This window comes from Cupressus sempervirens, chromosome 7 (genome assembly GCF_028749045.1).
Source record: "Cupressus sempervirens isolate cs-2001-9-10 chromosome 7, ASM2874904v1, whole genome shotgun sequence".
NCBI classification, from domain to species: Eukaryota; Viridiplantae; Streptophyta; class Pinopsida; order Cupressales; family Cupressaceae; genus Cupressus; species Cupressus sempervirens.
In genome coordinates, this window is record NC_143124.1 from 360917088 (window position 1) to 360929514 (window position 12427).

At 34.3% G+C, this 12427-nt stretch overlaps 1 pseudogene; it reads left to right on the forward strand.

Moving 5' to 3' along the window:
- The first annotated feature begins 5535 nt into the window (after nucleotides 1-5535).
- On the forward strand, nucleotides 5536-11780 carry LOC149546974 (oligopeptide transporter 3 pseudogene; annotated as a pseudogene).
- The last annotated feature ends 647 nt before the right edge of the window (nucleotides 11781-12427 follow it).

The following is a 12427-nucleotide window of genomic DNA, read 5'->3' on the forward strand; positions in this document are numbered from 1 at the left end:
AATTGGCTGCCAACAATTTTCTCTTTTCATAGGATCCACTGATAATTTTTCCTCATCTATCAAAAATGCCTGTGATAGGATTCACTAATAACCTTGATCAAATTCATGTCTTCTTTAAGCTACCCCTTGATAGCTTCATCTATCACAAAAGGTGACAAGGTTCTCCAAATAACCTTGTTGCTAAGAAAAATATCTCTTTGCTATCACAAATGATGACAAACAAATTCCTTCCTTCTTGAACTATCCCTTGATTAGTTGTTTCTATCAAAGCAGGTGATGAGATTCTCCCAATTGATTAGGTTTTGATTTGTCTATCACAAATGGTGATAGATTTTGTTAACATAGGCTCTGATACCACTTTGTAAAGGGTGGACCAAGATCTTAAATCCACTGATACAACTTGTAGAAACCCACACCAACTCTAATACACCTTGTGAAATGTGGATGGACAAACTAAGGTAAAATGGAAAAATACTCAATGTACTGCTGCACTAATATATTTCATTAACCATTTTGTTTGGAAACATCTAAATCAGACTACATAGAATAAATAAACAACTTCTAAAACTTTGCAAACCTAAATATTAATTTGACCTAATCCTATTCTCTAATCCAACTAGAGTTTCCAGAATCCTTTAGTATGATATTACATTTCATTTGAAGGAAAAATTACACATTCCAACATGTTCCACATATTTCATATACCATCTAATAATTACTCCATAGTATAATCAAAGATATGCAAATGTTAACATTATGACGGTGATCAAAATTCTAAATTAGACTTTTTACCCTTTGATATCTATATATAGTCGATTCCCTTTTTACAATTATAGAACATGTTCTTAATTATGAGAAGAAAGCTTATGGCATGATTCAATTTTTTGTGTAATGTAGATCATAAGATACTAACTTATCTACATTTATATGCATACCTATATTACTTCATGAAGGAATATAACATGTGTAAAAGAATCTCTCTTCTTTGATAGCACCGTCTATAAATTCTAGAGTGTAATCATCATTGAATGTAACTGATCCATACAAGCCCCCATCCTTTTCAATGATCTCTCATTTGCTTTCAAACTGCCTCCTAAACAAGGAGTTGCACTCCTCTGAATCTCACCTAGACAAAAACAAGAATATAATCTTTGTGGAACCACGTGATCATCTATAACGAATTCATTGTAAAGAATGTTGAAAAAAATTGATGAATATAATAATGAAGGTAGTGAAATAATTAGATTCACATTGATTAAAGTACTATCTAACTCACAGAGATATTTAGATTGATTTGTCAGAAGGCTAGGGAACATAAAGTGCAATATATTATCCTGCTACTCCCATAATTATGTCATTTTAACATTGAATAACAAAGCACAGTGAATAGACCAGACCAATGAGATTACTTGTAATTTTATTGAGAAACAAAATTTTGACCCTGTGCCTTGTAGGAAACTTGATCAAGTCTATTGGAATATTAAATGTTGTAGTCATTTTTTCCTAGAGCCAAACATCCACCTACCACCTCTAACGACCCAAAAAAAAAATAGAAAATTGAATGCAATAGGTGAGTTTTAAAATTTGGAAAAGAGGGGGAAATTTTTTGTGGCAAGAGACAACAAGAATGAGATAGTCTCATTTGTAGAGTTCAGCAGATCAAAGAGAGCATAGATTTTGCAAAGTAGAGAAGGAATAAGAAAGAAAGTTGATTGGTAGATCAAGTTGAGTGTAGAGACAGAAGGAAATTCATTTCATGCCTATAGTTGCACATGTTTCTTCGTGCCAATCTATATGTTTGTGTTTTATTGGATTTGACCAATGAAGTAGTGATTTCTCTAAGTGTTATTGTATGCAACCATTAGAGTTGCAAGTTTGAAGTTTGAAGTTTTACAAGTTTAAAGTTTTAGGGTTTTCTAGTTGAAGTCAAATGCCCCCAGATTTTGTAATGTTTTTAATCAAAGTTGAATACCAAGCAAGTAGGCATACTTGAATCCTTTGCTCTTCCCTTATTTGTTATATTTGTGAAGTATATTATTGAATATTTCAAGCTTTGGCTCTCTAGTTTTAATGGTGGAAAAATTCACATTCTAAGTTTTGTCACTCGACATCATCTTTGGTAGAAGTTTTCTATAGATTGAGCCAAGCTTACTCAGCATCCATTGGTGCTGAGTTGGCCTTTGAGTGCTGATTTCATTCAGCTCCTTCATGTGCCAAGCTCACTGAGCACCCTCTTATCACTCGGCTCCTTAAGGTGCCAAGAAAAACTAGCACTCGGCAATAGTTAGTGCTAAGTGAAAATATTAAAGTTGTAATTTAATTTTATTCACATGGTATCAGAGCTTTGAGGCCCCACATCCATAGTGAGTTAGGGAAAATTTTCTAAGATATTTAACATGGTAGGAGATGCAGGCAAGATATGGCAGAAACTACCACCCTTCAACGGACAAAATTATGATACATGGGCAAAGAAGATGAAGACCATAATGGTTGCAAATGATTTATGGGAGCTTGTGATTAATAGGTTCAATGATGTGACAGACCCAACTCAATATGCTGCTCTCACAAATGCACAAAAGACTCAACTAAAGCAGTCAAGGAGAAAGGATACTAAGGCATTAAGTTTAATTGAGTAGTAATGACAGAGATAGTTTTTCCCAAGATTGCAGCAGAAAATTATGCAAAGGAAGCATGGGATATCCTTGAGATGAACTTCAAGGGAACTGATAAAGTATGCAGAATAAAGTTACAGAATATAAGGAGAGAGTTTGAGAACCTTCAGATGAAGGAAAATGAATTAGTTTTAGATTTTAGTTCAAGGACCTCCAATGTGATTAACCAACTGAAGTCAAATGGATAAGACCATCAAGAGTAGAGGATAGTGGAAAAGATATTAAGGAGTTTACCTCATAAATATGACAATGTGGTCATGACCATAGAAGAGGCAAAAGGCCTCACTGTTTTGACAATGGATAAGTTGATGAGTATTCTCCAAAGCCATAAGCATAGGATCAATAGATCTACATCTTCTTCTTCCCAAGAGAAAGCATTCAAGGCTTACTCAAATCCAAGAGAAAGGGGGAGAGGAAGAAATGGCTCAAGCAGAAACTCAAGAGGTAGAGGACGAGGTAATGGAGGACAAAGAAATGTTGTAGCAGAAAGCTCAAGAAGAGCAAAAGGAGCAAGCAATCCTCAAAACACTTCAAGAGGAGGTAAGAAAAACTACAACTCAAATAGGCGTAATGTAGAATGCTACTACTATCATAAATATGGGCATCATGCAAGTGAATGCTGGAAGAAGCAAAACGATTAGTCAGGACAAGAAAATGTGGCTAATGTAAACATGAGAAGTGGAAACAATGCCACTGCCTTTATCATGTGTAATGTTGGTGAAGAAGGAAGCCCTAAAGTTTGGTACCTCGACAATGGATGTAGCAACCACATGAGTGGTAATGAAATCTTCTTTTCATTTATTGACAAGAGTTTCAAATTTGAGACTAAAATGGGTAACAATGGAACCCTACCAGTAGTGGGCAAAGGATCTATTATGGTTTGCACCAAGCAAAGTGAGAAGAAGAAAATACAAAATGAGTATTTTTCCCTTCCTATGAAGCACAATCTAATGAGCATTGGCCAGCTCATTCAAAATGGATACAAAGTGTTGATGAAGAATGACAAGTGTGTCATTCATGAAAAGGATGGGAGCAAGAACTTGCTTGCAGCAATTCAAATGACAAAGAATAGAATGTTTCCCTTGAGGATTGAGACATGTTTCTCATCTCAAGTTGGTGTTGCACCTCTCACACAATTAGCTCTAAGGATTGTGATTGAAGACCCTTTATGGCTATGGCATCTCAAGTATGGTTATCTTGGCTATGCTAGTTTAAATTTGTTGTCAAATAAAAGAATGGTAGAAGGTTTTCCACAAATAGGAAATTCATGTGACAAGTGTGAGGCTTGTATTTTGGGTAAGCAACATAGGCTGCCCTTTAATTGTAGAAATTCAAGGAGGGCTAGATATCCATTAGAGTTAGTGCATACTAACCTAGTTGGTCCTATACAAGTTACTTCCATTGGGGGGAGTACTTATTTCATGACATTTATCAATGATTTTAGTCATAGGACATGGGTTTATTTTTTGAAATCTAAATCTGAAGCATTTGATAAGTTTCTTGAGTTCAAAGCCCAAGTTGAAAAAGAATGTGGACATTATATCAAGGTCCTAAGATTAGATAAAGGAGGGGAATATACCTCCAATTCTTTTGTAATTTTTTGCAAGAAACATGGCATAAAGAAAGAGTTGATAGCTAGTTATACTTTGCAGCAAAATAGAGTGGCTGAGAGAAAGAATAGGACCATAGTTGAAATGACAAGGGGCATGATGAAAGAGAAAGGTCTCTCAACTAAATTTTGGGAAGAGATTGTGGCAACAAAATTTTACCTAATTAATAGGTTTCCTACAAAGGTAGTCAGTGACAAAATTTCAATGAAAGCATGGTCACGAGGAAGATGGATAGTTCAACACCTAAGGGTGTGTTGCATATGTGCATGTGCCTAAAGAGTAAAGGCAAAAATTTGATGACAGAGGTGTGAAGTGCATCTTCATAGGGTATAGCTTAGAATCAAAGGCATAAAGATTTTATGACCCATTGAACAACAAGATGATTCTCTCAAGAGATGTGGAATTTCTTGAAAATCAGTCATGGTATGGACTGACTAATAAATCACTGAGCACCTCAAGTAAAGTGTCAATTATGAGTAAAGAGGATGCTGATGAACAACAAGAAGGAGAAAATAGAAGAAAAGGTTAGCAACCTTAGTCATTGTCAAGCTCTTCTAGGCATGACCGAGGGTTAATGCCAAGTAACAGTGAAGACCAAGCTAGTTGGCAAAGTAGTAGTAGTAAAGATTCTGATCTCACATTCCCCTCCCTGATACCAAGAAAGACCAAGAGCCTTAGGGAGATATACCAAGACAAAAGGTATGAAGATTATGATGAGAGTGTTAATTTTGCATTATTTTCTCATAGTGATCCAATATATTTTGAAAAAGCTATTAACAAGAAGAAATGGTGTAAGGCCATAGATGAGGAGGTAGATGCTATAGAAAGGAATGAGACATGGGAGCTAACTAAATTTCCTCCCAAAAAGAAAGTGATTGGAGCGAAATGGGTCTACAAGACCAAATGTAATGCTGAAGGAAAGATTGATAGGCATAAGGCAAGGCTGGTAGTCAAGGGCTACAAATAGCAGTATGGAAAAGATTATGATTAGACATATGCCTTGGTTGTAAGAATGGAAACCATGCATGTTGTCATAGTAATTGCAACCCAGCACAAATGGAAGGTATATCAAATTGATGTGAAGTTTGCTTTCTTGAATGGTGTATTGAAGGAAGAAGTCTATGTGGAGCAACCACCTGGTTATGAAGTTTTAGGTGAAGAACATAAAGTATATAGACTGAAAAGAGCTCTTTATGGGCTCAAGAAAGGTCCAAGGGCACGGTACAATAGGATTGACTTATATTTGATAAGCAATGGCTTTAGCAAAAGCAATGGTGAGCCAACTCTCTACACCAAGGCAACAAATGGAAATGTGTTGATTGTTTTCTTATATGTAGATGATTTGATTTTTACTAGTAATGACAAGACTCTAATTGGTGAGTTCAAAGAGGCTATGAAAAATGAATTTGAGATGATAGACTGTGCTCTCTTGAAGTATGTTCTAGGCATATAAGTAAAACAAATGCATGATGGCATCTTCATCTCTCAAGAAAAATATGCAAGGTAGATCTTGGAGAGATTCAAAATGTAGAACAATAAGCGAGCCCCCACATTAACAACAATAGGTCTAAAGTTGAACAAGGAAGACTCTAGCAAGAGAGTGGATTCAACACTATACAAGAGTATGGTTGAAGGTTTAATGTATTTGATTGTAACTCAGCTTGACTTGATGCATGCAGTAAGTTTGATTTTAGATTTATGGAAACACCAAAGGATTCTCATTGGCAAGTGAGAAAGAGGATCCTAAGGCATGTGAAAGGTATCAAGGGATTTGATATTTTATATGCTACAACAAATGAATTTAGGTTGGTAGGTTATACAGATAGTGATTGGGCTGGAACTATAGATGATAGGAAGAGAACTTCCAGATATGTATTTCATATGGGATTGGGTGCAATTTCATGGGCATCTAAGAAGCAACCTAATTTTTCTCAATCTACAGCAAAGGTTGAATATATAGTAGAAAATGCAACAACATGTCAGGCTATTTGGTTAAGGAGGATCTTGATAGACTTGAATGAAAGGCAAGAGGATGGAATCACAATTTATTGTGACAACATCTCATCTATTACATTTTCCAAGAAACTAGTCTTCCATGGGAGAAGCAAACACATAGAGATTAGATATCACTTCATTAGAGAGTTGGTGGAGAATGGAGATATCAAAATGGAATTTTGTAACTCAAAGTAGCAGCTAGCAGGCATTTTTACCAAGCCATTAGGGATTGGAACATTTTTACACCTAAGAGAGAATCTTGGTGTAGTTGATTTGGATTAGCAGTGATCCTTGTTTGTTTGGTTCAGGACAAAGGGGGAGTGTTGGAATATTAAATGCTATAGTCATTCTTCCATGGAGCCAAATGCCAACCTACCACCTCTAACAACCTGTATAACAGATAGAAAATTGAATGCGGTAGGTGAGTTCTCAAAATTGAAAAGAGGGGAAAATTTTTTGTGGCAAGAGAAAAAAGGAATGAAACAATCTCATTTGTAAGGTTCAACAGATCAAAGAGAGAAGAGATTTTGTAGAGCAGAGAAGGAAGAAGAAAGAAAGTTGATCGGGAGATCAAGTCAAGTGCAGAGATAGAAGGAAGTTAATTTTGTGCCTACAGTTGCACATGCTTCTTCATGTCAATCTGTAGGTTTGTGATTTACTGGATTCGACCTATGAAGTAGTGATTGGTCTAGATGTTATTAAATGTAGCCATTAGAGTAGCAATTTTTTGAAGTTTTATGAGTTTAAAGTTTTAGGGTTATTTTAAGGTTTTCTAGTTGAATCCAAATGCTCCCAAAGTTTGTAATATTTTTAATCAAATTTGAATACCAAGCAAGCAAGCATACTTGAATCCTTTCCTCTTCCCTTATTTGTTGTATTTGTGAATTTTATTGTTGAATACTTCAAGCTGTGGCTCTCTAGTTTTAATGGTGGAAACATTCATGTTCTAAGTTATGTCACTCAACATTATCTTTGGTAAAAATTTTTTATAGTTTAAGCCGAGCTCATTTGGCATCCATTGGTGTCGAGTTTCCCTTTGAGTGTTGATTTCACTCGGCTCCTTCATGTGCCGAGCAAAATTGGCCCTCAGAAATAGTTAGTGCCGAGTGAAAATATTAAAGTTGTGATTTAATTTTATTCACAAAGTCATCCACCTTTTGATATAGCATCAATTATCCATCTTTGCAAGCTCTCTTGGCTAAAATCCTCTTCTATGTCCTAGTTCCCTAAGCATTTTGTAAGGAAAATATGTATTATTCATTTCGACATGGTATCATGATGCTTGAGTGATTCAGACCTTGACTTCTTTGTGAAAGGCTACTAAGCTCAATTTACTCAATATTTTGATCTCAATTGAAATATTCTTTGGACACTCGGTCGTAATTGTCTACTTAGATGTTTTGGGATTTTATTCTACTCCTTTAGGAGTTCAATGTCTACTTTTGCTCCAAGATATAATAGTTAAAAGTATATTATGTTGTTTTTAAAAATAAAATCCCTTTATTTTGAATCCTGGTATAAAAATTGCTCCTTCATGAGTGTACTTTTTATTTTGGCTTATAGAATGACAAGTAGGATGCTTTGTTTTACTTGCTTCTTTAGGAGTTCAATTTCTATTTTTGGTACAACTGAATGGAATGCATTATGTCACTATCTTTAATAAAATACCTCAATGCAAGATACTGATATTGAATTTTTTTTGCATTAGAGATATGATATCAATTACATGTCAAGATAATAATGTAACTCAAAGTTTAAATAAAATTCTGTAAAATCATCTAAATCTGAATCTTTCTTACATACATATGCCTTTTCTATATTTACAACTTGAAATGAATAATAATGTGAGTTCAGATGCAATGAAAATAGCATTCATTGCTCTAATATTTTATTTCCATTGGCTTTCCAATATTCATAAATGTGTTTAGAATATTATCACACCAGTTAATGAATTTACTATTTGTTCAAAGTTGGCACAAAATATGTTCTGCAAGTTCTTCCCTTTCTCTTTGATGATACTATTTAGTGTTATTGTGTACACTTTGTTCCTCATTACTGTGATATGTACAAATTCTTAATGTTAAATTACATTTAATAAAGGGTAAATTTGAGATTATTTTGGCGCATAATATCTCCTTAAGTTTCATAGGATAATCAATGTTGATGTTAGTGCATATGTTATTCTTGCACAATCTGGTTCAGACACTCACATTCAAGATTTCTTCACATTAGATATTTATTTAAACTAACTCCATGATTAGCTCTAGAAACACTTACAATTAGACATGAATGTATTTTCATGTTTCATTTATTGACATTAGGTTTATGTTCTCTACATTATTTCATTGTTTTACTACTTTGGCTCAGTTTCATTTTCACCTCCTAAGGTATTTGGTTTCTCAAGTACTTTAATGTTGTAATTGGATGTTCATGTTCTTTCATTAACCTGCTTCAGAAATTAATGGATGTTGATACAATTTCCTTCCTTCTTTCTTATAATTCATTGTGTTTTAGTTTCATTGACCACTTTATTTAAGCATAACATTTTTAAAGCAATGGTAATCTTAGCAAAACTAAAAGTCAATTTTATGCTTTTGTCATGGATACAAGGTGAAAGACATATCATTAAATATTCAAAATTGGAACAAAGTGTTCCCTATAATGACTTCTATGCTCTTAGTTATTGAGAGATAGAATCTAAGGGAGTTTCATGGGTATATCAACTAGACTTTCATAAATTGATCAAGTAGAATATCCTCTAGACTTTGGTATATGTAACAATGTGTAGAAGTGACACTTTACGAAAAGGCTAACTTAGGAAAATAAAGGTCTTTCAGACATGCAAGTCTTTAGAATCTTTATGGTTGTGAGTTTTTCTTACTATATATGGCCAGGATATCTCTTCACACTCATCTTTTTTCTCCTAGGCTTATTGGATTAGTCCACATAGTGTCACAACAAATCAACTTGGCTCTAGATTTCATGGTTTGGGTATTCGTATTTCATCATATCTTGTGAGCCCCCTTCTTACACTATAGTTTTTCATAGTTAATATTGGCATTGAATTTTTCCTATTTGTTTATATATATTCATTCCACTATTACGTTAGAAAGTTGACATGTATAATGCAAGAACATTTACAATCTTCTTGACACAGTGCAAGGTAGGATAATCCCCAAAGGAGATGTCCTAGCCTCTAGCAAATAACCACACAATAGAAACATAAACCAATGCCACATAAATGCAAGATTTGATACAAATTCACAATACTTTATTCATAAATATAACTATTTACATGCAATACACAAGGCCTTCTGGGTTAGGATGAAATACAATAATAATTACAAAAATAGTTATGCAAGATCCCTAAAGATCCAACTCAATCCTAGCTAGATCGGATCTATAAAATAACCACAATTTGGTAGAAACCTCCAAGATCTTAGCTTAAGCTCACATGCCACCAAGCAACCTCCTTGTTTTTAAACTAAGGCCACTAGCCCTTCTTACAAATGTGCAACTCCAGCAAAATCTTGTTGTAAACTATCTCACATTTAGAGCTCTATCCACATACTTAGGAAAACTCACCCTTTAGCTACTCCACACTGAACTTAGGATGCACTCCATGAATGAATGAACAAAGACTCCATAAGACCTTGTACTTATACTCAAATAAGCCACAAGTCAGCCTAGTAATTATAAAATTAAATAAACCCCATGTAATTAATGCACATTTAAGCCACAAGTTGGCTCACAATAGACATGAAATACAAAATGTTAACCCTTGTGTAAGACCATAGTTTACACATGATAACCACACAAAATACTTAGGACTAGCCCTAAGTTTATAACCATGATTAAATTAACATAGAAGAGATAACTCTTAGATCAATCTACATCATGATCACATGCTACATGCATTAAATATACCAAATCATCCAAAGGAATCTGCAAGAACTCCAGTTGGCACCAACACATTGTTGAGTGTTAGCAAACTCCCAAGCATTATTGAGAAACCAACACATGCCAAGCAACCAATATATGTCGAGTACCCATTACATGCCAAACAACCAAAACATGTTGAGCAATAGTATTTGTTGAGCTCGTTCAATGATCAAGCCTCCTTCAATGACTGAGCTACTCAACCAACACTAAACCCAATAGCAATCGAGCACGACTCCTTTGACTGAGTACCTATCCAAGCACTCTGCAAAGAAACTATCAAGCCTTCTCTCAAGAAATCCAAAGTAGTCACTGAGAAAACCCAAGATGCTCTTGCATTACTTCTCAAGTCAATTATTCATAGCCACTGGTCTGAAATACAATATGACTCTTACACCAAATTTTGATTTGGATATTGATGCTTACAATAAATATGCCAAACTATATCTCTGTATATTTTTTTCTTTCTCTACTTGATTTGACTTTTCACAAATTGTTTCAACACTTACCCATGTTCTTTTCTATAATAGAAGTGAACTTCATCGTAAAAGTAGACCGTATATACATGCATAGTTCATGAAAGTTTACAGGATTGTCACTTAGTGATGGTTTCTCATCCTATTGGTGGCCAGTATGTTTCTATCAATTTGTTGTGCATTCTATGGAAGGATGATGTTCAACTTCCATTGTCGAGTATGTTTCTATTGTCTAGACTCTCATGTATGTTAAGTCTTCCATTACAGTTATGAACAATAACCTACAAAGAAATAACTAGGATACAATATTGTTGGAAAATTTATTATTCGGTACTTGTTTCCTAGAAAACCAATAGAAGATATACATTTTAAGACATATAGAATATCAGTACCACACATGTTCTTTATTTTCTATTAGAGCTCAAACTTGGGCACTAAAAGAAGATTCCTTTAAGGTGCATGTACATTGCTCAAGTTGTGGGCACAATCCCTACAAGTATAGTTAATCTATGCATAGCATGGTGGATAGTAGCAAGGGTAGAACATATCTATATGGTTGAAACTCTTCCTTTTGATAGCCCTTATATATGTCCAAAGGATAGGGTAGTATTTGATGCTTCTGTGATATGGAGTTTAGTTGGTCCAAAGAGATTATTTGGACCATTTGGGGCATACAAAAATTTGGTATGGTTATTTATTGTGGGTGCACTTGTCCCAAACCTAGTGTCATATATAAACAAGTCATTCTCTACAATCAAATGGTTGAAATTGATCAACATGCTAATGATTTTTTGGTGGGTTTGCAAGCATACATCCTACTACTCCTTTTAATATTGGGACATGGATCATCATTGGGAGCATCTTCAATTACTTAATTTTTAGACTAAGAAAATGGTGGTGGTAGAGGTACAACTATGTTTTCTCAACATTTTTGGATACAGGGACAACATTCACATGAATCCTAATTTACACTAGTTTGGGTACTAAGAAAAAGAGGTTTAAATTGTGGGGACACAAATAGATCATTTGAACTTGCTTCATGTCCTACTACCCTAGGCATATCTGTCAAGGGTTGTCCTCTCTTCTAAATTATATGTATTTTCTTGTGGCAAAGGAAAATTTTTATATATTGCATCATAAGTTATCTAACCTTACTATCAATAAAGTGTGCTCAAGAAAGATTAAAATTTTAAAAAATAAAAATGGTATCTCAACAAAAACTCAACCATCTAGGCATCTTTTTTTTGCAAGATTGATGCATTATAAGATGAATACATACAACTCTTCATCAAGCATGAAACTAATTTTTCCATAATGCTCTCATTAAGAATCCCCATCTAGAACTGTAAGGCCACAAACTGATCATGAGAAAACACCATCATTCCTTTCCATGATTAACAAGGTCTCACCAAGGTTATTTGAAAAAATCCAACCATTTATACACTATCAATTATGTATTTCTTCCCACAAACAAGATCTCTTAAAAAATTTAGCCTAATCTTTAAAGCTACGTAGGCTCATGACATGAAATATGTCCACTGACTAGTCAACAACTATTCAAAGGTTATATTGTGTTCTAGGAAAACCTAAATTACATGTATAAATACTCCACAACTAACCACAAGCTTAGTCATAGAGTTTGTTGAACTTTTTGTATAGAGCTTGAAATTTAGTTAACTCTTAGAAAGTTTATAAATTTTATGAAGTTAACACTTACATTTGTTTAGGTTTTGAA